Source organism: Oryctolagus cuniculus, chromosome 3 (assembly GCF_964237555.1).
Source record: "Oryctolagus cuniculus chromosome 3, mOryCun1.1, whole genome shotgun sequence".
Classification (NCBI taxonomy): domain Eukaryota; kingdom Metazoa; phylum Chordata; class Mammalia; order Lagomorpha; family Leporidae; genus Oryctolagus; species Oryctolagus cuniculus.
Window position 1 is genome coordinate 133,715,495 of NC_091434.1, and position 25,497 is coordinate 133,740,991.

Here is a 25,497-nt window from a genome sequence, read left to right on the forward strand (position 1 = left end):
GAGGAATAGGAGTACTGGCAGCGTGTTTGTGTGTGTTTGTGTTTGTGTTTGTTACAGAGTTCAACCAATAGTATTAAGTAGAACAAACAACCAAAAATACTAGGAGGGATAAAGTATTAAGTTGTTCATGAACAGTCAGGGCAATGGCTGATCAAGTCACCCTTTCTCATAGTGTCCATTTCACTTCACAGGTTTCCTTTTTGGTGCACAGTTAGTTGCCACCAATCAAGGAGAATATATGATATTTGTCCCTTTGGGACTGGCTTATTTCATTCAGCATGATGTGTTCCAGATTGCTCCATTTTGTTGCAAATGACCGAATTTCATTGTTTTTGACTGCTGTATAGTATTCTATAGAGTACATATCCCATAATTTCTTTATCCAGTCTACTGTTGATGGACGTTTGGGTTGATTCCAGGTCTTAGCTATTGTGAATTGAGCTGCAATAAACATTAATATGCAGACCGCTTTTTTGTTTGCCAATTTAATTTTTTTTGGGCAAATTCCAAGGAGTGGGATGGCTGGGTTGTATGGTAGGGTTATATTCAGGTTTCTGAGGAATCTCCAGACTAGTCAGCTTTTTTTTTCCAGATCTTTATTTATTTGAAAGTCAAGTACACATATTTAGGAGAGTCAGAGAGAGAGAGAGAGAGAGAGAGAGGTCTTCCATCCGATGGTTCACTCCCCAATTAGCCATAATGGCTGGAGCTGTGCTGATCCGAAGCCAGGAGCCAGGAACTTCTTCCAGGTCTCCCACACGTTCCAGGGGCCCAAGGACTTGGGCCATCTTCTACTGCTTTCCCAGGCCATAGCAGAGAACTGGATAGGAAGTGGAGCAGCCAGGACTTGAACTGGCACCCATATGGGATGCCAGCGCTTCAGGCCAGGGCATTAACCCACTGTGCCACAGCACCAGCCCATTAATCAGGTTTTCATTACTACACCAAAATACACAAGGCAGGCTACTTTATAAAGAATAGAGATCTATTTTTGGTCAAATTTCTGAAGGTGCAGGGTAATAGCTACATCCTGCGATAACTTACTTTCAGACGATCCCAAGGCAGACCAAAGTGTCAGAGAGCTCATGATGAACATTAAGTTTCAACATATGAAGCCTTGTGTGTATGTGGAGGTTGGGGAGGGTGGCACTCAAACCATAGCCAAATCACAGCAGTGCTACTTCCCAGACTGCATTAGACATTGGGATTTGTCCTTAAATTGTGGTATTTGGCATTTAGTTGTGCCCAGTAATCTCCCATAAAAAATCAAATCAAACCAAAGCTGATTAGTTGTCACTCTCTTACTCTCTTTCTCCTTTTCCAGGTGCCCTTCCCTCCCACATCCTCTACAACAACTGTACACTGTACACCAACCAAGTACACTGAAGGCTTTTCTCTCTTGTAACCTGAGCATCTAATTCTGAAGTCCAAACACATCTAAGCAACCTCTTCTCCTCTTTGCTCTCATAGCACTTCACTGTCTTAGTTTTATTCCTGCATTTATCCCTTCTCATCATTCAAGGTCCCTATAATCTTGCTTTTCCTTAGATAGTTGCATTATCCCAGATTTTTCCAGATATATCAGAGAAGTAACCTTAGAAATGCTGACAGCAGTTTAGACAGAGAAATATTAATATGGCACTGACTGTTATTTTAATATCTTAAAAATTTTGATAAATATGAAAGTAACTCTTCAGAGAATCAACCAATAAATGGATCAGATGCAGCTAAGCCTGGTGATGTGGTTACAGGCTAGGGTGAAAGACCCTAATGTAGTGTAAAATCAGCAAAAATATGCCTGAAGATCAGTAACACAGACGATTAGATTCTTGTCCTCCTAAAATTTGGAGTTCATGGTTTAACCACTATTAAAAAATGGATAGTATATGTGTTTAGTGAACTTAGATGATAGATGTCTGCCTAATAGATAAGTATCATTCAACTCTGGGAACATACAGAATTAGGAATAGGAAAATTTAATAAAATCAAAAGCAAAAAGATACTATTTCCATTTCTGAGTCTATAATGGTTTTTTTCATATTTATAGTATATAAGAGAATTTGTCATATTTGAGTTAGCGTTCAACCTTAAAGTTTCTATTTAAAATAGATAAATAATTATTTTGCCTCATGATTTTACACACAAATCCCTGGCTTTTCTCCTTGCTCCTTGTTCTAAACCTATTCTGCTGTGCTGAATCTGGAAAGCAAATAGCTACATTGCTTTGATTCCATTGCAGCAATGGTTTTACATGTAAATGGGTAAGACTTGGACTCATAAATGAGTAAGCTAGGGTTGGAGCCATATTTGGGATATGTGTGTAGCTTGTAACATGACTTTGAAACCAATGGCTTAAGAGGTGTCTTCCAAAATGAGTAGGGGATGTTTTTTTGATTTGCAATCTTCCTATCAGTGACTTCCTTCAAGAGCCAATAGCAGGGAAGAACTTGATAATTCTGCAACCGTCACCTATGGCAGAGTCAGCAGTGCCTGGTTTTCTCTCTCCCATGTCTTTGATTATGCCATTCTCTGTGCCTGGAAAGCTTTTCCTTTCCTTCTTTATCTGAATCAACTTAACTTGGCCTTTGAGATTCAGTCAATGGAACATGTTCCTAACATCCTTCAAGCTCACAGCCTCCGATCTCATTTTTACCTATGTCCTCCTAACTTGCTAAGTTGAGCACTCCCTTGTACTTGCTGGTTTATTTGCTCCTTTCTTGATCATAGTAGGAGCCTTGTGGACAAAGCTGTGTTTGTCTTTGTGTTCACTAGGAAGGCCCAGCCCAGTTACGATGCAAGACACATAATAGGCACTCAATACAGGAATGAATGGGATGATGAACACATGGATGTCTGAGTACCAGTGACAGGCTGCCAATGGCATTTTGGCCTTCCTATTGAAGTGGTTGTTTCTAAATACATATTCAAAAGCATTCCCAAAATGAGAAACCTAATTATTCTATTATTCAAACAAAGAGCCGTTTAACCTGCTTTCTCACGTAGCTTCATGAATATCAGGCCAATGAAGCATCACCAAATTCCTGTTTTTTTTTGTTTTTTTTTTTTTTTTCCCGGGAGCCCATTAACTTAACTGAAAAGAGGACTTGCTGCCGGTTTCTGTGCTGGGGTGAGGAAAACACTTAGCTAACTAAATATTTTAAGAGGGCACAGCTAAATTAAAATGTTGGGACAGATAAATTTCACTGGGAGCTTCTACACTTGTAATGGTCTTGTTTGTGCACTTACGACCAAAGTGGAGACCGGCTACAATCTCCAGTGACTGCGCTTATAAAGACTGAATTCAGATATAGACGGTTCATGTCTGCAGCTCACAACCAGTGTATTCCACTTGCGATTTTGCCAGTATTTTTTATATCAATGGTATTGCCACAGGGAAAGCAAAAAATCATAATACAAGTGAAAATGTGATAGCTTTCTACTAATAACCTTACCTGGAAATGGAGTATGACTGGCTCTTTTTATCTGCGGTAATTAAATTTGTTTATGTCTTCTGAACATCCAACTGCACAGGTCAAGATAGCAAGTAGCTTTTCCCTTTCCTAATGAAATTGGAAGAGTATTTACTTGTGCCAAATGTAGATCATTAATGAAATGACATGAAACAATAAAGATGGTTTTGTAGTAGTACTATCCCATCAGTATAGTCATACTGAAAAACTTTTAATCAGATCTAACTGCTTTGGTGTAGTGGAAAAGCGGAAAAGCTTGAATTTCCTGTGTTTCTAAACTCGTTCTTTTCTTTAAAAAAAAAAGATTTATTAATTTTTGTTTACTTGAAAGAGTTACAGAGAGAGGTAGAGATAGACGGAGAGAGAGAGAAAGGTCTTCCATCTAGAGGTTCACTCCCGAAATGGCCACAACAGCCAGAGCTGAGCCAATCCAAAGCCAGGAGCCAGGAGCTTCTTTTGGGTCTCCAACATGGGTACAGAGACCCAGGGACTTAGGCTGTCCCCGTCTGCTTTCCAGATGCAACAGCAGGAAGCTGGATCAGAAGTTGAGCAGCCGGGACTCGAACTGGAGCCCGTATGAGATGCTGACATCGTAGGCCTGAGCTTTAACTCGGTAGCCACAGCCCTCTCAACTGGTTTTTATCGAGTGTATGTTCCCTATCAACAAAATACACAGCCAGGTCCACAACCCTTTATTCAGCACCTCCTCATTATTGCTCAGTCCTTCATCTGTTCTGCTTCTGACTGGGGCTTCTTGCTCCTAACATTTCTCTGAAGACCAGGCATTCATTTACTAAATACGTAATTTTGTGTTTCCTCTGCACCCAGCACTGTTGCAGTACTAGTCCTAAGGGACTAGTACTGAAAAACATAGACACAGTGTATATATACTGGCCTTTCTGGGCTTTCCTGCTGGTATCTGGAAAAGGAATCTGTAGAGAAAGGGAGGAGAAATAAATGCTTTGTTGAAAATTAACATGAGCTGTGGAGTCTTAAATCCAGACGTCATCCTTGGAGAGCTCACAGTCAGTGTCTTCGCACATTACAGGGTCCCTTCAGGCTCACCCAACTCCCTGTGATGTTCACAGTGTCCTCCCCAGAATTCCCAGTCCAAGGTGTGTGGGCCTCCTAAGAAGGTACACACCGGTCACCCTGTGCCTCACTTCCTGACATCTTTGTGCACTTCAAAATTCACTCCCAGAGTGTTTTATGTTATTATTTAAAGTTTATTCATTTTAGTTTTCTTTGCAAGGCGGAGACACAGAGCAGGATCTTCTATATGCTTGTTCACTCCCTAGATGCCTGAAAAAGCCAGGGCTGGGCCAGACAGAAACCTAATCCTGGAATGATTCCAGGCTCCCATGTGGGTGGTAGGGACTCAGCTACTTAGGCTATCTTCTGGTGCCTCCCACAGTAGGTATTATCAGTAAGCTGGCTGGAAAACTGAGTAGCTGGGACTCCAACCAGGCATTTTTCAAACACGCGGTATAGACAACTAAAGCAGTAACTTAACCATTGTTCCAAATGTCTATCCTGAACATTTTACTAAAAGAATTTTTGATATCCTATTCAGAATTATTGCATTTTGATATCTTTAATTGTCTGAGCTTTCTTGAGAATATATGTGAATATTTGCCTATTGCAAGACTGTAATAGTCACTATGGTTGTGTTTCAGAAGATAGCTCTTCATGAAAACAAAAATATAGCACTTACTTTTTGTGAATAAAAATAGAGAATTAGGCAAATAATTTGGATTTGGAATGATTTACAAAACCTCAGCAGTAGTGTTGTATGGCCATCTAATAAAGAAACAAAGGTGTGGGTTTTTCAGGAAGCATGTGTTCAAACCCTGAATCTGCTATCCAACATACCTCTTGTAGGACACTGTGCAACTATGTATCTTACCTTGATTTATCTCAAATAAACCCAACAAACAGAAACAGCTACTTGGCCTAACTTCCAGGAAGCCATGAGGTTCATTTTTATAATTTTACTTAACTATTTGAAAGGCACAGTGACAGAGAGAAAGAAAAAGAGAGAGTGATCTTCCATCTACAGGCTCACTTCCCAAATGGCTACAATGGCTGGGACAGGGCCAATCTGAAGTCAGGCCCTAGTACCTGGACCACCATCCACTGTCTTCCCGGGCACATAAGCAGGAATCTTGATTAATTGGAAGTGCAGCAGTTAGGACACAAGCTCGCACTCAAATATTCGGTGTGGGCATGTCACACAGTCATTTAACCTGCTGTTCCAAAATGCCTCTCCAGGCTGTAACATTTAAATGTAGCTGCGCTGTAGAATTAGTTATTGATAGCATTTTTTCTTTCAGTTTAGAATAAAGTATCTGTGAAGGCTAACTGTATGCCTATCCAAGGTAGGCAATATTATCCTTACAGATAAGGAAATAATAGAGAGAATGTAAATAGTTGAAGTCAGGAAAATAGCATGTATTACAGGGATGAGAAATGAAGTCATTTGATACAATGCTCCATTCTCTTTCTTTTAAACCAAGGAAAAAAGTTTGCAACATCTAATTAATTTCATTTGGAGATTGGTTTTCTTTTTTTTTTTTTTCATGTTCTATTTCTTTTTTTTTTTAACTTTTATTTAATGAATATAAATTTCCAAAGTACAGCTAATGGATTACAATGGCTCCCCCCGCAATAACGTCCCTCCCATCTGCAACCCTCCCCTTTCCCACTCCCTCTCCCCTTCCATTCGCATCAAGATTCATTTTCGATTCTCTTTATATACAGAAGATCAGTTTAGCATACATTAAGTAAAGATTTCAACAGTTTGCACCCACATAGAAACACAAAGTGAAAAACACTGTTTGAATACTAGTTATAGCATTAAATCTCAATGTACAGCACACTAAGGACAGAGATCCTACCTGAGGAGTAAGTGCACAGTGACTCCTGCTGTTGACTTAACAAATTGACACTCTTGTTTATGGCATCAGTAATCACCCTAGGTTCTTGTCATGAGCTGCCAAGGCTATGGAAGCCCCCTGAGTTCACCGACTCTGATCATATTTAGACAAGGCCATGGTCAAAGTGGAAGTTCTCTCCTCCCTTCAGAGAAAGGTACCTCCTTTTTTGATGACCCGTTCTTTAAACAGCACTCTGGCCTCAGAATCAGCCCTTAAGGCATGCGGATCTGGCTGAAAAGCCCATGAGAGTATTTCAAGACACTCTGGAAAAAAAAAAAAAAAACCCTAAATGAAAGATCTCCGCGAGGGAGATTGGTTTTCATACATCTGTACTCAAGGATAGCCTCAACACCATGCAGGACACTTTCATAATATCTTGTTTCTGCTCTGTTTCACTAAAAGGGGTCTAGGAGAACACTTCAGAAAACTTGTTGAAAATGGAATTAAAGGATCAGCTGATTCTTGTTAAAAAAAACTTTTCTTAAATCCATGCATAGTTTTTTTCATAACATGCATTTTTTCATCAAATTTTGAAAACCTTTCACATGCATGGATTTTACATTTTTGGCAGCATAATAAACTTGTTTTTAAATTCCATTTCCACAGACTTTTTGTAGACTACCTCATATATCTCCCACCTTACATGCTGTTTGTTTTTAACATTTCTTTCTTTGAAAAAGATTTATTTATTGATTTGAAAGTCAGAGTTACAGAGAGAGAGAGATGGAGACATCTTCCATCTGCTTCCTACACTCCCTGAATGGCCGTAATGAGCAGCACAGGGCCAGGCCAAAGCCAGAAACCAGGAGCTTCATCCAGGTCTCCCACATGCGTGGCAGGGACCCAGGTATGTGCTGCGCTCCCAGTACATTTGCAGGGAGCTGGATCTGAAGTGAAGCAGCTGGGACACGAATCAGTGCCCACATGGGATGCCAGTGCTGCAGGCAGCTTTCCACACTATGCTACAAAACTGACCCTAAACTTTGTTTTGAACCTGTGATTTTAACAGTAATGTATAATGTAAGGGTCCTCATTCACGCTTCTGTAAGTTGGCAAAACTAACAGACGGTCAATGTTTTGATCTCATAGCAAAGGTTGTGTAGATTTGTATGAACAATTTTGCCAATACTTGCAAAAGAAGCAAATAAGGGCTGAGGAGTGTTGTTGGTTCACTGAGTATTGCCGACAAGAGAGCTCTTCCCTTTTCTCTTATTCTTTATGCTGAGTATTGGTGTGTAGGAGGGAATCTTGTGGAAGACCTTGTTAAATTATGATAAATATTCATTTGCTTTAGCATCTGAGAAAAGACTTTTTCACACTTGGGAAGGTACATATCCAGAAGAAACTTTAATTGACTTGGTGAACTACCATTTTCCCAAAAAGAAGGATAAATAATCCAGGACCATATACTTTCTTAGATTACAAAATAAAAAAAAAAAAGAATCCTGTATAGGGAAATCAAATCAAAGTAGTAATGGATTGGAAGAATGGAGGAGATAGTTGTAACAATTTTTTTCGAACACTTTAGCATAGCAATATTGATTTTCTATATATAAGTATGCAGACATACACAGATGTTTACAATCTTGGTATAATTTGCAATGAATTTTAAAAGTGTTAGAAACAACAGCAGCAACCCATGAATGATTAGCATTTCAAACCCAAGGTGGATAGAAAGCATGACGAAACAGCAAATTATACTGTTTAATAAGTGCATTGTTCTGCTGGAAGACATTATTGTATTCACTGACAGCCAATTCTGTAGTGATGAATTATTGTTTAAAAGCCTTGCCCTATGATACTTTTAGTAAGCAGCTAAAAAGTAAATGCTCAGCTAATTTGTATGTATGCATTTTTAAACCTTTAGTTACAGTTGCCAACAAGTTAATTGAAAAATGTTTTTGATAGTATACGTACTTACCTTACATTTTCTTTTATTTACAGTTCCCCAAACTGGATAATTTTTCCTACCACAAGTGCAACATTTTCATATCTGTTTCCTTTTTTTTTTTTTTTACAGGAAACACAAATCACCACCTAGACTTCCACTGTTACCTCATCTTCAAAGAGTGGAATATTGCCATGGTCCCTCAAACTATAATTAACCCAAGTCCAGATTTCCATTTTATTTTTGACCTCTATCTTCAGATCTTTCTGAAGTCTTTAAAGTTCAAGGAAAATTTCTCTATCCCTTCATATTTTTGGACATTGAAATAGATTGAGCATAAGTGAAACTTAGTTCATTTATTTTCAAATTGCAAAAATTGATGGCTTATATGATGTACAAGTTTTATGTTTAAAGTTTTTGCATTCTTATCTTCAATGTAATAGCCCTGTCAGTGCTCTGGAGTGTATTCTTGGAAAGTTTAGGATTATTTACTCACAGAAGTTTATTTTTGTATAAAACATCTATCAACAACTGGGTGAAGTCAGCAATGACGGAGTTATTGGAATTAATGGTGCACAGGAAGGATGTCCTCTAGAGGAAACTGTCTCCTTGAAGAACACGAAAAATAAATTTTGAATATTTTATCTTTTGCTTTTGAGAGCTTTCAGTCAGTAAGAAACTCAGAGTAAAGCGCAGGTGTCTGGGCAGTGGGACTAGTGCTATGTCATTTCAGATGCATCAGGAGGAGAGAGGAGGATCAGAAGAAAGGGAAAAGATTGGGCAGAAGCTGAACTGTTGTAGTAAAATTGCCTTCAGCTGGTACTGAAAAATTTACATATTACTCCATGTTTTTCTTTGAATCATACCATTTTCCTTGAAATCAAATTATTCAATCTTAATTTTTCAGGATACTTCTCTTGAATTTCTGTTTTTCTAACTTGCATTCATAACAGGATAGCAGCAGTTATGATTTTAGTAAGATTTTTTGTTGTGTGGTGTTACACAATAATGGTTAATTTAAGATGTGGAGACTTAGGAAAGTTTACAATTTTTGTCCTTATTTTATATGTATTTGCATACATTCACTACTTTATGAGCAGAGACAGTTACCAAAAACAAGTGCTACTCTTTTGCTTCAGTAAATTAATAGTCCACTAAAGAACACAAAAGAATAAAAGGCAAAATATCCTTTTGTTATTGCTGTTCACATTTCAGTAATCATATTATCATACGTGTAGAAAGGGATGAGTAATAACAAGATGGTTTTTGCTAGAAATGCTGTTGTGTATAATAGTGTTTACCTTTGAGGATGCGAGTCTTGTGTAGAGATGGTTTATTTCTTGGCAAGTAAGGATTTCTTATTTTGTCTTGCAGGAAACAGTTCAGATTCACCTTCTGTGGATTTCTTTTCTCCTGGAAATATCTTGCACCAACAGGTAAAATAATTGCCTGTGATCCACTGCCCTCTATTTTTTTTTTTTCTGGGTCCTCTACTTAGGAAGAAGAACTGTTTCCTTTTCTTCTATCACAATACATTCTGAGACCCACAACTAGTATGAAAATTTCATCCTCCTGCTTTTAGTTTAATCAACCTTTTCCCTCCTTTAAGGAGGCAAGATAAGGCTGGTCTATTTGAACAAGCTTTTACTGACAGAAGGGTGGCCTGGACAGCTGGGTAGATAACATGAAGATAGAGGGAGCCGTTGAGCCACAAGCATTTTATCTATGACCTACATTAGGGATATGTTTCCTCTTGCTGTGAAGATAAATAAACCCTTGCTTGCACCTGGTTGTCCAAATTATAGGGGACCAAGACTGACCTAGATTGATCAATAGCTTATTATATACTCATTGTAATATATTGGCATGTTAAAGGACACCTACCAGCCACCATGACAGGAAACATCAGATCATGTAGGGAGTGAAAGGTAGATTCCTAAGAAATCCTTACCTAATTCACAGAGAAACCCTACCTTATTAGAATGCTCCTTTCCCTTCACTAAATGTTAGACACAGTTTAGGGATGGAACCACTCTAATCTAAGTAGGCATTGCTCTGTCTGTAGTGTATCTTCACTTTCTCAAAAGAACACTTGCTGACCGCTCTTTGCTACTTTCCCACTCATTCCTGAATTTGTTCTTGAAGATAATCCAAAGGACCCTCTGTCTGATGCCATGTAATCCAAGTAGGCTTCAGTTGGTCACTAGAGTTTAGTTGGAACAATGGTCATTCAGATAATGTCTTTTGTCTGCTTCAGACCACATCTTTCACAGCGTCAAAGCATAAATTGTACTGGAAAAGGTAAAGCAAGTAAGGAGGATTTTATTTTAGCTACAGCAATATGGGAGTGAAACTGAATTCAACTCTGCTGCAGCAGAAGGTGAGAGATTTTCTGGGCACAAGGATGAGCAAGTGGTAAAGTCCTAAAGGATGTTCAAGTGAGGTTGATAAATAAGATGTGTCCAGCACATTCAGTTGTTCTTCAATTTTTCCTTTGTGATCAGATCATGTGTTAGCATGTGCCTGTGGAAGTAGGGTTCCCTCACTCCCACAGAAACTGCTGAGAAGGGCCTATCTTCCTTGATGATTTATTTTCAAAGAGACAGCTTCTAGGTCTTAGAGAAAGATATTACTAAGTTATAAAACTGGCAAGAAGCTTTGTAAGATTTACATCTCAAAGGGGCAAAAAAAAAAAAAAAGAATTTACAAGTCTGCTAAAGTAAATCCTCTAAGAAAAGGATGGCCTAGAGTCAAGAAGAAGCATGGTTAAAATTTACTCAAGCTGAAGGGAATGTTAAGGCCATCTTGGTGGATAGTAAACAGAGTGTCAGCTCCTCTGCTCATAACAAACCATTCATGAAGTCTCAATGTGATATAGAAGATTCCACCCACCAAACTGGATGGAGGAGTTGCTATGGAACCCCTGAAACTGAGTCTGCTTGCCCAATGCACCGAAAACCACTCACAGACACTAGGGTAGTGGAAGAAAGGAGGAGTTTGTTCAGCACACAGAGCAAGGACAGGACAGCCATTGCTTACTTTCTGTGCTCCTCAAGGCATTAAGGATCAAGATTCTTACAGGTTGAAGTTGAGATGAGTGGTACATATTCAGTATGTGTCCAGGTTCCTGATTGGTTGACAGTTCTGTTGGTCTTCCTTTGATTGGCCAGTGATGCCATGTTCTTTAGGAAAATTTTTTATGAAGATTTATTTATTTTTTGAAAGAGTAATAGAGAGAGAGGAAGAGACTGAGAGAAAGATCTTTCATCTGATGATTCACTCTCCAAATGGCTGCAATGGTCAGGGCTTGCCCAGGCCAAAGCCAAGAGCCAGGTCTCCCATATGGGTGGCAGGGTCCCAAGCACTTGGGCCATCTTCCACTGCTTTACCCAGGCCATTGGTAGGGAGCTGGGTGGGAAGAACTGGAGCTTATATGATATCCCAACATCGCAGGTGGTAGCTTTACGTGCTATGCCACAATGCTAGCCCCTCTTGAGAAATCTTTTGACAGCAAAGTGGACTATAGTCTGTAGGCTACATACATGTGGTAATTATCTTCTGCCCCAATCTGAAATTCCTGGAAAAGAATCCCCTCAAGATATTAGTGATCACCAAGATGTTATCTGTGGATGGGGTTGTATATATTTTATACCAGGTTCTTGTTATGCACAATGAATAATTCTTAATGGTGACATATTTAAGCACATTTTACTCAGAAGGTGAGGAATTAAGCACACGCACACACACACACAAACACACAAACACACACACATGAGCATAGATTCCCCCACATAGAGAAATACCCATTATGAGTGATCAATGAGCCTAAAAGGAAAGGGGGAGGGGGAGTGAAACGTGAAACAGGCAGAGCACCCCAGCATCTCCTCCACCCATGATTTGCAGCAGCAGAAGGGAGAGAGTGAACATTTCCCAGCACTTCCTTTTATGAGATGGGGGGTTTTGCTTCTACAGACATAAAATTGCCTGGGAATTTCATAACACCTCCATAAAATCCCACGTGGAACCTAATATCCACATGTATATGGCGTTTTCCCACATCATGTCCCATATGAAACAGATGGGAAAGAGTGCATTGTGCTTGACAAGTAGGAGGATAGTATTACATATTGAGGGCTTGTGGCCTGCAGATCTGATCGAGATGCCTGCCTATATTATATCAGTGGGTCAGGTGCTTAGAATTTTGTAGGGCCAGCTTTACCACTCCCTCAATTCAGTAAGTTTAATTTCAGCAAGTGGTTGATTAGTATTCATAAATAAAGTGAGGACTCTTTAAGCTAACAGAGGGGTGCTAGGAGGCTGGGTCCTGATGGTACAAGCCTGTGCATTTAAGACCCTGTCTTCAACCAGCATGACAAGCTGTGCTATTCTGGATTAAGCTTCTACTTATATATGTTGCTTTGGTATATGCACAAAATATTCTCAGCAAATGAATAGTCAAAATTAAATATTTGAGAGCTTTCTAAAAAGCTATTGAAAAAATTTAAAGCATACTTAAAATTTCTAAAGTACACTTGATTTTATGTCACTGTGGTATAGAAAATTCAGATCTTTCCTATCCCAGAACCCCTACTGGATAGCATATTTATGATGTTCATTCATTATAGAACAATGATACTTAACATATCTAATCCTATAATCTTTAATTCCCCATTCTTCTAAATTAAAAATGTGATCTGGACTATATATTTGTTATTTTTGGATATAATGATGTGGACAGGCAGGAAACTAATGAGTGAGGAGGAACTGAGACTCTCAACAGCATCTGTGCCACAGCCCTGCACCACATAAACCCCAACCCATTCCATAGCAATCCAACATGGCTGCATGCTCAGCATACCCATTCCACATCATGCGGCTGAGCTTCCTTTCCCAGCATGCACTAGACACCATGACACTGTCCCAGAGTTGCCCGTGAATGTTCTCCAGCCCCATGTGTACAAGACGCCATGAGGCTTCTGAGATTCCCTATAAAAGGGACATGCTGGTGAGAGGTACTCAAGCTCTTCCCAAATTCTGCCTTCTTTTTTCAATATTTATGTGAAAGTCAGAGTTACACAGAGAGAAGAGAGGAAGAAAAAGAGAGAGGTCTTCCTTTTTTTGGTTCACTCCCCAATTGGCTGCACTGGCCGGAGCCGTGCTGATCCGAAGCCAGGAGATTCTTCCAGGTCTTCCACAAGTGCGCAGGGGCCCAAAGACTTGGGCCATCTTCTACTGCTTTCCCAGACCATAGCAGAGAGCCAGATAGGATGTGAAGCAGCTGGGTCTCGAACCGGCGTCTATATAGGATGCTGGCACTGCAGGCGGTGGCTTTACTCGCTATGCCACAGCGCCGGCCCCTCTGCCTTCTTTAAATGTTCAATTATGCCCTGCCCCAGTACCACCCCCTACTCTATAAAATGATGTCTGCCACGTTGATGGAGGCAGCAGCCCTTCCTTCCTCATGAAGTGAGGTTGCCAAGGCTCATGTCTGAGTAAGTACTATTCCTTCAGTAAATCTTGCTTTCCTGTCACATTTATGCCTCTTCCTTGAATTCTTTTTTCTCATGGAGAGAGGAGCCTGGAACAAACCCAGCTGGAATCTGAGTTGACTACAGCAATAACATAATTGCTCATATAGCACAGGCATTTTAAACTCAAAATATTAATTATTCATAATTTGAAAGATATAATAAGTAAATTCTTAATCTCTTAGAAAATACAAATTTGTGGATAAAGGCAAAATTAACTGCTGCTATTTAATTATTCTAATATTCTACTAGCATTGTTAGAAACATTTATTATGTTACTGGGCAATTACTGATGCTATTTGGTAAAACTAGTTCTTATCATATTAAACCTTTCTCTCACTGTGTCTTTTAGTTCTTGGAAGTAGCTCTAACTGTGAGACTGTTGGATAAAAGGAATATCTTGCTTTTCCTTCTTTGGTTCATGGCTAAGACTCCTGTACAAAAGACAGACACACAAGGGGAAAGCACACAAATTGATGTAATATAAGGTTTATGTGGCATGAGAACTTTCATAAGTAAATGACTCAAAGAAGTAGGAAACTTATTTATTATTTATGTGAGGATTGATGAAGAAGTGCATATTTGTGGAAAAATATGCTTGGGTGGAAAGTATGATCTATGATAATAAGATGCAGAATAGTTAGCATGGCCTCTTTGTTCCGTTTCTCTTCCATGTCCTTGTATCTTCATAGACAAGATGTTACTTTCTTTTGGGTATAGGGAGGTCACTTCATTGCATCTTGTGATGTGTTTTAGGGCAGATACAAGAGAGAAGTCAGAGTAACCCTCCTGCTCTGAAAGTTTTCTCAAATTCCTTTAGCTTAAAACATTTTGAGGTAGCGTTCCTGAACCCCATTAACATTCTATACAGAATTCAATACAGTAGCGTTTTGAGCACCTTGCAATAAAGGAAAGGAATTTGCATATGTCATTTCATCACTGTGATGTCGTTCTTATAAGTCATCCAGCCCTTCATCACAATCAGATTTTAGTACCTACTCTCTCTGTTTCAAGCAGTGTAGAAGGCATTAGGGTTATATTTGTAAGTGCATACAATAGCTATCATTTTGTTGTATCTTCTTAATGATCTTTTGGGGCAGGTATTACTATTCTCATTATATGAATAAGGAAACTGAGATACAGAGTTGTTTATCGTAGATTACATCACTTAGGCTGCTTCACAGCTAAATATTTATTAACCCCTATGCCAAATTAGTAAACTAACACATAGATCAATAAAGACAACAACACTTCATAAATTCTATGAAATAAAAACACAGTGGCTGGAGGGAGGGACACAGAGAGGAAGGGAAGTATCGTTAAATTAAAATTGTATCTATGAGCTCCATTGAATCTGTTCCTTGTAATTCTATCACATTAGCACAGGAAAAGATGAAACTGTTTACAGCACAAAAATAAAAGTATTTAGAAAATGGAGTGGTATGAAAGGGGAGAAGATGGTGGCTCTCTTTCAGAGTGGGTGAGCGGGAGAAGCCGTTTGGAGAGAGGAGGTCACATTTAGCTGAGACCTAAGTCCTATGTAAGAGCCAACGATCGAACGCCTGGGGTCTCAGTAGACCTCAGAGTAATTAATCTGGCCAATAACTCTGGCCGCCCACCCTGGTCCTGTTCATTTCCGTGTTGTCATCCGTCCCATGCAAGAGTGATCTTTTGGCTTTGTTTAAAAATTCTCTGAGCACCTGTGATATAAATTGCCTGCTGCCCATGGCTTGGTTTACTGGTTTATTTTAAAGCATTATTTTATTTATTTTGAAAGACAGAGGAGTTATAGAGAGAAGTAGAGCCAGAGAGAGAGAGAGAGAGAGAGGTCTTCCATTCTGCTGGTTCACTCCCCAAATGACCACAATGGCCAGAGCTGAGCTGATCCAAAGCCAGGAGCCAGGAGCTTCTTCCAGGTCTCCCACATGGATGCAGGGGCCCAAAGAGTTGGGCTATCTTCTACTGCTTTCCCAGGCCACAGCAGCGAGCTGGATTGGAAGAGGGGCAGCCGGGACTCGAACCAGCGCCCATATGGGATGCCAGCACTGCAGACTGGGGCTTTAACCCGCTGCACCAAAGTGCTGGCCCTGGTTTACTGTTTATATGTTCATATATAATAATGAGTCACACTGACTGCTGCTCATGTACACAGCCCCTTCCCTTATTCTGAGGGCTTAGTTATGTTATTGGTCAAGTTTCGTGATACATCATATGAACGTGACCATGTTGCCTATCGGGCTTGGCCAGGCTGGACCCTTAGTGGTCACATTTGAGGCTGGAATATAAGGTGGTAGGAGGAAGAATCTTCTTCAGCAGGGTGTGAGATACTGGTTGCTCACTGTTGGAATCCAGATTCTCTCTTTTGGGGAAATTCAACAGAAAATTCAGAAATGAAAGAAACTCTGGGTCAGTGCCGTGGTGCAGCAGGTTCAAGCCCTGGCTTGCAACATCAGTATTCTATATAGGCACTGACTCAAGTCCCAGGTTCCTCACTTCTAATCCAGCTCCCTGCTAATGCCCCTGGAAAAGCAGCAGAGGATGGCCCAAGTCCTTGGGCCCCTGAAACCATGTGGAAGACTCTGAAGAAACTCCTGGCTCCTGGCTTCAGATCGGCTCAGGCCATTGCATCCATTTGAGGGATGAACCAGTGGATGGAACTAACTCTCTCTCTCTCTCTCTCTCTGACTCTCTCTCTCTCTCTGTGTCTACCTCTTTCTGTAACTCTTTCAAATAAATAAAATAACTCTTAAAAAAAAAGAAAGAAAAGGAACTCATTTGATTTGCCTATAGGCCCTGAAAGCCACAGGTACCACTTCTGAAAAGACACTTCGTTCATGATGAATTGAGAGATGCAGTACTGGAAGAGACGAGATCTGAGGGAAGGGGGAAGAGGATTTCCTCACGTCGTGACTGAGCAGTCTGTAAACCTGCAGCTCACTCCTCCTGCCAGGGAAGGAGGGTGTCACTGAGAGACTTGGAACTCCTTGTGCTGATGTCATCACCACATCAGGACTGGGATCTTGAGACAGGATTATGGTATTTGGGAAACCAAAGCTTTGGGATAAGAGAATAGAAAGGAAAACCGATTTTTGCCTTGATGGAAATAAGAGGTTAAATCCCTGAGTATGTACATAGGAAGCTTGTGGTTTGGTCTTTACAAAGTGGAAATAATGGTAAGAATACTGAGAGATGAGCTATCTTTAATAGATAAAGTTCAAAGACACAGGTCCATTGCCAAGTCCGATCAAGCCTGCTCAATCAGATTCTGTATTTTTCCTAGGTAGTAACCTAGAGAATATTTCTGTCGAAGTTTAAGCTCAATAATCTAAATAAATTTTTGTCTCTCATTTAAAAAGACCTTGATTCTTGGAGTAGGGTCCTCACAGAATTTAAATGCTGCCCTCCAGAAACAAACAGGCAAACCTTAAACACACACACACATCAAAAAAAAAAAAAAAAAAAAAAAAAACACCACCTGCAAATGTGACCAACTCACGAGCCCCAAGAGAGTACTAATTTTTCTTTTATGAATATTTTCAAGGAGAGTCTGGTGCTTGAAGGGAGGCTGCAGAGGTGTTCATCAAGCCTTAACTAGAAGTTGGAACAACTTACATTTTACAATTTTTAAAATTTTATTTAAGTTATACGAATTTCATGTATTTCATATATACAGATTTAGGAACATAGTGACTTCCCACTCTACCCTCCCTCCTGTCCACTCTCAAATTCTTCTTTCTCCTCTCTCCCAATTTACTTTTTTTTGGGTAAAGATTAATTTATTTATTTGAAAGGCCGAGTTACAGAGAGGCAGAGGCAGAGAAAGAGGGAGAGAGAAAATGAGAAAGGGAGAGAGAGACAGAGAGAGGTTTTCCATCTGCTGGTTCACTCCCCCATTAGCCGCATTGGCTGGAGCTGTGCCGATCTGAAGTCAGGCACCAGGAGCCTTCTTGGGGTCTTCCACGGTGGTGCAAGGGACTTGGGGCAGCTTCTACTGCTTTCTGAGTCCATAGCAGAGAGCTGGATTGGAAGTGGAACAGCTGGGACTCAAACCAGCACCCATATGGGATGTGAGGCGGTAGCTTTACCTGCTACGCCATAGTGACAGCCCCCCAAATTTACTTTTAAAGTTCTTCCCACTTTCTGAATCTCCTTCTGGGAAATAAGTGTATAAAATCAGGAAATGGGAAAATTGTTTATTGTTTATCCTATATTAAAATTCTTGCAAAACAAAAATAAATAGATAAAGACCGGGCTGTGTCTTAACTCCTTCACTTACAGTGGATAAAGAAAATACATCAGTAATTGTGTTCTATTTTGTTTCCTAAAATTGGTGAATTATCCTTTTATGAAAAAGCTTCCAAATTGATTCCATTAAATAAATTGATTCTTGAACCATATACAGGCTTACTGAAAAACCTTGAAAAAGCTTGGTCTTCTGGAAGTCAAATTTATAAGGTATTATCTGTTACACTAAGTGTATTATTATTCAGAAAGTAAAACATAACAACCTCATTTTTTACATTTGATCCATAGGAGCATTAGCATAGGATATTTACCTTCTTTAGAAAAAAAAAAAAAAAAAAAACTATGAGACCTGATCTAGAATTGTCTTGCTTGTAGAAATTCTGTGAATTTATGTAGTCATTCCTAGAATCTCTCTATTTTCAGTAAGTGAAAAAAATCAGAGAAACTTGCTTCAGATTTTCAAATACATATGTTAGAATGAAATTAAAACCAAAATAATTCTAATATGATCATTTCAGTGAATAAAAACAGGTAGTAAATTTGGTAATTTTTAGAGACAGAGTCTTTTTGTTTAATCTGGCAAAGAAAGTGACACCAAAATTAGAGAGATATTAATCTTAGTAATTAAGATGCTAAAATCAGGCTGGCTTTGTGGTAAACGGGGTAAGCGTCAACTTGCATTGCCTGCATCCTGTATCAGAGCATCTGTTTTGAGTCCCAGGTGCTCCACTTCCAATCCAGTTCCCTGCTGATGTGCCTGGGAAAGCATCAGGAAATGACCCACATGCTTGGTCCCTGTCACCCTTCTGGAAGACCTAGATGGAGTTTGGGTTTCTGGTTTCAGCCTGGACTAGCCCCAGCCTTGGCTGGGCAATGAACCAGTGGATGGAAATGCTCTCTTCTCTCCTCACCCCTCCCCTTCTGCCTCTTCCCTCCCCTCTCCCCTGCTCCCTCTGCTTTTCCATCCTCCCTTCCTTCCCCCTCTACACCTCTCCCTCTCCCTCTACTTTTTCTTTCAAATAAATAAATAAATAGCCAAATAAGTATTTAAAAAGGTATTAAGATCATGTGTAACTGGGACTGGCATTGTGGTGTAGCATTTAAAGCCTTGGCACGCCATGCAGGCATTCCATATGGGCACTGGTTTGACTCCCAGTTTCTCCACTTTCAATTCAGCTCCCTGCTAAGGCCTGGGAAAGTGACAGAGGATGACTCAATTGCTTGGGCTCCTGCACTTGCGTGGGAGACCTGCAAGAAGCTCCTGGCTTCTGGCTTCCATCTGGCCTAGCTCCAGCTGTGGTGGCCTTTTGGGGAATGAACCAGCTCATGGAAGAACTCTCTCTCTCTCTCTGTCTCTGTCTCTCTCTCTCTCTCTTTCTCTCTTTCTCTCTCTCTATAACTCTGCCTTTTGAATAAATAAATCTTTAAAAAATCATGTATAATTATAATGCGAAGCCATTGAATATTACATAGGTTAGAGTTAAATAAAGTATTGCATACAGATCTTAGACATTACTCTCCTTTATCCTTATTTCTCCTTATTTTCATTCTGTCCCTCTCTAACATTATATTATATACATGCCACAGACCACATAGAAAAACATCTGTATTTTTTGTGTGTATTAACACAAATGTAGACAAATGGACATAGATGAGTGTGTGTGTGTGTGCATGTTTGTATGATGGTTAATTGGCATACACTTTCTATTCTTTACCAGTTTTGACAGAAGAGATTGATGTGACCACCTAGAAAACTTACAGATAGGAAATATGTAGGCAACATTAGAAACCCAGGAAAAAGAAATTCTGGCTTATTTAAGGGCAGGTGCGGTTGTGTGATGCGAACTTGACAAGGGCTATGAAGAAGCTGCACACTGAATTTAGGCTTCTGGCAGATATAGGTACACCCTGAGCCCTGCTGCTCTAGAACAGCTGAAACCATGTCTTACTATTTACTCACTATTACTCACTTAATAGTCTTACTCACAATTTCAGAAGCATAATCAAGTTTACTTCTGTAGAAAAGGCCTTTTGTCCATCCATACTAATGCAAATCTATCCTTTTGGCAATAAAATATTATATTATACATATTTGATGTATACCTATGAAATATCCACAATTAAAACAGAATACATTTATGTGAACTGCTTTCAGAACATCTAAACTGAATTACAAAAGACCAGCGTTTAGATTACCTAGAGACAGTAGGATTTCAGGTTTACTGATTTCAGAGAGGCATCGAGTAAAACAGCCTCTTGCCTTCACAGCTCCCTGTATAGTACTGGCCACTCAAGTGGGAGGGAGTTTTAGATTGGAAAATGTGTTTCAAGCTCTTAAGTGCAGTGAATGTCAGAGACATAGTAAAAGCTTTAATAAATGTTTCCTGTGGATTAGAGGACTGGTGATGGCAGTGGTGAGAAACCTAATAGTGATGGTGTCACACTCCACACATGAGGCGGGAGGCTCCTCCAGACAACGTACGCTAGGGCTAATGAATACATCCTTGTCCTTATGCCTTACCCAGAAAAGAATTCTCACATGGACCAAACCGTTGGTATAGTGGATGTATGGCCTGGTTTTTATTCTCACCTTCATGTGAGTGAATTATTAGTGAGTGCCTTGGAAGTGTGAGATAAAATGCATTTGGGAGAAATGGGGTAACATTTTTTGTTGGGAAATAATCCTTCTCTAAGCCTTGTGACTTTGAGCTTTCTACATTTCAAGCATTATACTCTACGGCAGCATTGAATATCTCTCATTTTAGGATAGTCCTTTAAACACCTAATCAAAACCCCTTTTCTCAGTTTTAAGTCACTTCCTTTATTCTCTCTGGAGTATTTCTGAGAACTGCTGGACAACCTACTTGATCAAATAACATTTCCAATACTTGCAGACACTCATGAGGTGACCTCTTGACAATCCCTTCAGGATAAATAACTTGATTCTTTCTAATGTTTCTGTATAGATTTTATTTTTTTATATCTAGAAAAACTTTGATCAATTTTGAGGCTTTTTCTTGATCTTTAAATAGTTTTCTTAAAGCGGTTTTCCCAAATAAGATGTCCTTTATCTATAGTATGCAGCACAATGCCATGCACATAGCAGACAATCCATAAATAATAGTTGAATGAAGGCAGTCAGAGAAGGATAAAGGAGAAAGGAAAAGAGGGGACAGCAGGGTGCAGGTGTTTGCTTGTGTTTGTGGTGTGAAGGATTTCGACAATGGGCAGAGACTACAATGTTCCTAATATTTTAAATTCCATCACTAAAATTGATTTCTGAATATTACACATGATTCTTTTCAAGTGTATCTAGAATAAGTTCTTAACATCTTAGAATTAATTCTTCAGGATATTTTCTTATTTCTCTTACAGGAAAGATTGTGATGGTTTCAGAATACCTGTTTCTGTCGTAAATATAAACTTGGTATCATTTATAAATACAAGAATGATGTTAATAGAAAAAATTATGTTGACTTTTATGTGTCTAATCTTTTTTTTTTTTTTTTTTGACAGGTAGAGTGGACAGTGAGAGAGAGAGACAGAGAGAAAGGTCTTCCTTTGCCGTTGGTTCACCCTCTAATGGCCGCCGCGGCTGGTGCGCTGCGGCCGTCGCACCGCGCTGATCCGATGGCAGGAGCCAGGTACTTATCCTGGTCTCCTGTGGGGTGCAGGGCCCAAGGACTTGGGCCATCCTCCACTGCACTCCTGGGCTACAGCAGAGAGCTGGCCTGGAAGAGGGGCAACCGGGACAGAATCCGGCGCCCCGACTGGGACTAGAACCCGGTGTGCCGGCGCCGCAAGGTGGAGGATTAGCCTAGTGAGCCGCGGCACCGGCCTTATGTGTATAATCTTATGCCAAAAGAGCTGGTAACCAGGAATCTAAAAAGAAAATCCTTCAGAAACAGTAAAACCCATTAGCTTGGAGGCTACATGGTTAGGAGTATTTGAGGTTGTATTTTAAGACAATTAAAAAATGTGATTTTGCTCCTGAAGGTCCATCTCCAGAAGTCTGAACCACAGCTTTCAACTGTGGCAATTTGCTCATTTCCCTCTGTCCAGCGTACCAACTTCGTCTGCACTGGCTCTGCACCTGGAAGCCAGCATTTCCATTCCTATTATGTATTGTGAATTTTTATGTCTTTGAAACAACCCCCAGCCATGCTGAGCATCTGCCAGGCTACATAAGTTATCTCTGGAGAAACCAATTATGGTTTTGGTTAGTGCTTCTGGTTACCAAAAAGCTGAGAGTTTCAATGGTCTTTGCCAACCTTATTTTTCCCATCAAGCATATTACTGTAATGTGATTTGGAAGCACACCCAGTTTTTTGAAATACACATGCTGGGCTACAGCAGAAATTATATTAAGCATTGCCAAGGTGTTAGTATTGCATTTGAGATGTTGGTTGGAGGAGAGAAAAGAGGAGAGAAATGTACTGGTATTGGAGACACATATAGGCAATGCTTCTCAATTTTAAGTGCATAGGATCATTCTGGAATCTTGTTCCAATGCAGGTTAGGGATTCTGTAGGTCTAGGTAGAACACACAAGACTTTTCCCTTTGTAAAAGGTTCCAAATGGGGCTTATGCTGATGTTCCAGGGATGCCACCTATTAGCAACAGCCCAAAGGAGAAGTAGCCATTCCAAGAGACACTATCTGGGATTGGTCAGGATAGAGTGTGTTGTTTCAGATGAAGTGCCTTCAGTCGTTATTTTATTTGTAACTTCCTTCCTCCTTTCTGTTACTTTCTTTGTAAAAGATTTATTTATGCTCACAAGTATCACTTATTATATATATATTATATATATACACATATATTAGTTTGAGAAACAAACAGATATAATGAACTCCCATCTGCTGGTTCGGTTCACTCCTCAAATGCCTACAATGGCTGGGTTCCAGGCTAAGCTAGGGCAGAAGCCAGGAGCCCAGAACTTAAGCCAGGTCTCCCATGTGGGTGGCATGGACTCTATTAACTGAGCCATTACTGCTTCCTCTCAAAGTCTGGGTTAGCAGGAAGCTAGAAACAGGAGCAAGAGGTGGAATTTGCACCAAGGTATCTGAGATGGGACACAGGTGTCTTGTGTTCTCTTGATTCATTAAGGACCAGGGCCATTATTAAAAGCTCCAGCTTAAAACTAATCAAAAGGATAAAAAGTTTGGACTACATCCATGTTCCTTTTATTTTTCTTACTCATGCACTTAGGAAGTTAGGTTTATCAACTGGCTGTTGAAATATTAATACCCAGAAAGAGATTCTTCCTTTGATCTTGTGTTAGAAGCCGCTTAAGTTATAACCTCCAAATGTCTCCAGGGCTAATGAAAGAGGCTGGGAAGATAACCGGGTCCAATCACTTTTATTGACTAAACAAAGTGAGTTCCCTGCTTTCCTTTTAGTTCTTGACATTTCACTTTTACCTGTCTTGATTCACAATAACTATGATGTGATTTCAATGACCTTCAGCACTGTGAAAGGATGCTAGGACGTATTGCCAGTTTGGGCTAGCATTCTAAAACAAAACGGAGCTTATATAAGCACAGAAACAAATTTCTTTTGTAAATTAAAACGTTTGAAACCACTCAGTATATAGATAGATGTGGTGTGCATTGTATGATAATACTGAATAAGATCGATTCTTGATGAAAGACAACAGAAAAATAAGGAAATAAATAAACAGTAATGCATTTCAATGTTGTGTTTCGTTGTATCCTTTAAAACTTTCTGGGGGAGATAGAATTAGCCTCATTTTTGTAGAGGAAGGAAACACAACTTGGAGAACAGAACTAAACTCCATGTTGTACTGCTAATGAGTGAGAAGCCACGATTTAAACATAGATTTGTCTGAGTCCAAAAATCTATGTTCCTCATCACTAAACTGTATCTACCTGAAGCTGCTAAAATCTAGGCAGCAATTACAACTGATTTATATGTTATGACGAACAAAAAGAGCATGAAATTCTCTTTGGCATGCAGCCCTTGCTCTCTGGCAGCCACCTAAAGTCATTTTGGGAAGCAAGTGGTGTGTAAATTTTAAATAAATAAAACTTTAAAATGCCCTCTGCTCACCTCAAAGACTTCCTAAGTATATTCCATTTTCTGGAGGAGTCCACGCCATTATTCTAGGATGGCCAGACCCAAGGACTAACACCCCACCCCCACCCTGGCCCTGCCTTGTCCTCAGGGGTCTCTGTGCTCTGAGTGTTGAGAAGCTCTTGAAGAAATCAGATTTCAGGGCTTGAAATATCTGGTTACCTGCGTCTGGCCTTCTACCACCTTTCTTTCATATGGACCACCTCATGCACTATTGGTAAGTTAAGTAATTGTTTAAATAAAATGTGGAGGCTATATAGGCTCATGCACCATTATCCGCAGCCTATGATTTGAAACAATCAGGGGCAAACATCTTAAAAAAGACAACTTCAGAAGTAACTTTCTTTGGAGAACATCATGGCTTATTACTTGCTTTAAGAACTGCCTAGCCTTCCACTATGTTCGGACTATCTATGAATTGCAATGGGGCAAATATGAAGGTATTTCAACCTGTATTATAATAACATAGTAAAGGATAATTTCTGATCAGGAGTCTATGAAAGTGAATGTCTGGACACAGGATGCCTAGGGTATATAACACAGCAAAAGATTTTCTGACACTGATGCTGGTGAATGTTTAACTTTATGAGGAGCCTTTATTAGGGTTATTATTGTTTTTTATTTTCACCTAGTACACTTTTATCTAAGGTATACAAACATGAAATATTTCATATATACAAATTTAGGAATATAGTGATTCTTCCCACCCTACCCTGTACTCAGTAAGTTCCAAGAGAGCCCAATTTCATTTTTTGCTATGGGTCCTGTTCCTTTTAGTGCTTAATGTTGCAGAATTTGAGGTTGTTCACTACAAGACTGCATTAAATGAAGCTAGGTTAACAAAGCAATGGATAAAGAGTTTTCAGAAAAACATCATGTTTCCTTCCTCTGTTGGTACCGCAAATGTGTTGAGTGCATGATCTGCTTTTCTATGAAACAATCAATGACTTAAGCACTTATTTGAACATCTGTGGCCCGAGTCTGGAAAAAATACTTTAAAGAAGGACTTTGTATTATAGGGTATATGGAATTATCTAAGGTTCTAACTTTTCAAAAAGAACATTCCTGATGCTGTTACTTTTGACATCAAATTAAAGCAAAGCATATTTATAGTGAATTATTCAAGAAGACCAATATATTTATTAAGACCAAATAATATATTAAGAGGACCAATATATAAGTGATTTAAAGATAGTTCCATAAGAGGTGGAACCTGGGACTGGCACTGTGGCGTAGCGTAAAACGCTGCCAACCGGAATGCCGGCATCCCATATGGACACCAGTTTGAGTCCCGGCTGATCCAGCTCCCTGCTGGTGTGCCTGGGAAATCAGCAGAA

The 25,497-nt window shown here is 39.7% G+C and overlaps 1 long non-coding RNA gene across 1 annotated transcript in view; it reads left to right on the forward strand.

The window, feature by feature from the left end:
- LOC103348704 (uncharacterized) overlaps positions 1–11,476 on the forward strand; it is a 202,970-nt gene extending 191,494 nt beyond the window's left edge. Inside the window, exon 4 of the long non-coding RNA XR_011387354.1 lies at positions 9,669–11,476. This is a non-coding gene — a long non-coding RNA (uncharacterized lncRNA). The remainder of the gene's footprint in view (positions 1–9,668) is intronic.
- Positions 11,477–25,497: the final 14,021 nt, after the last annotated feature.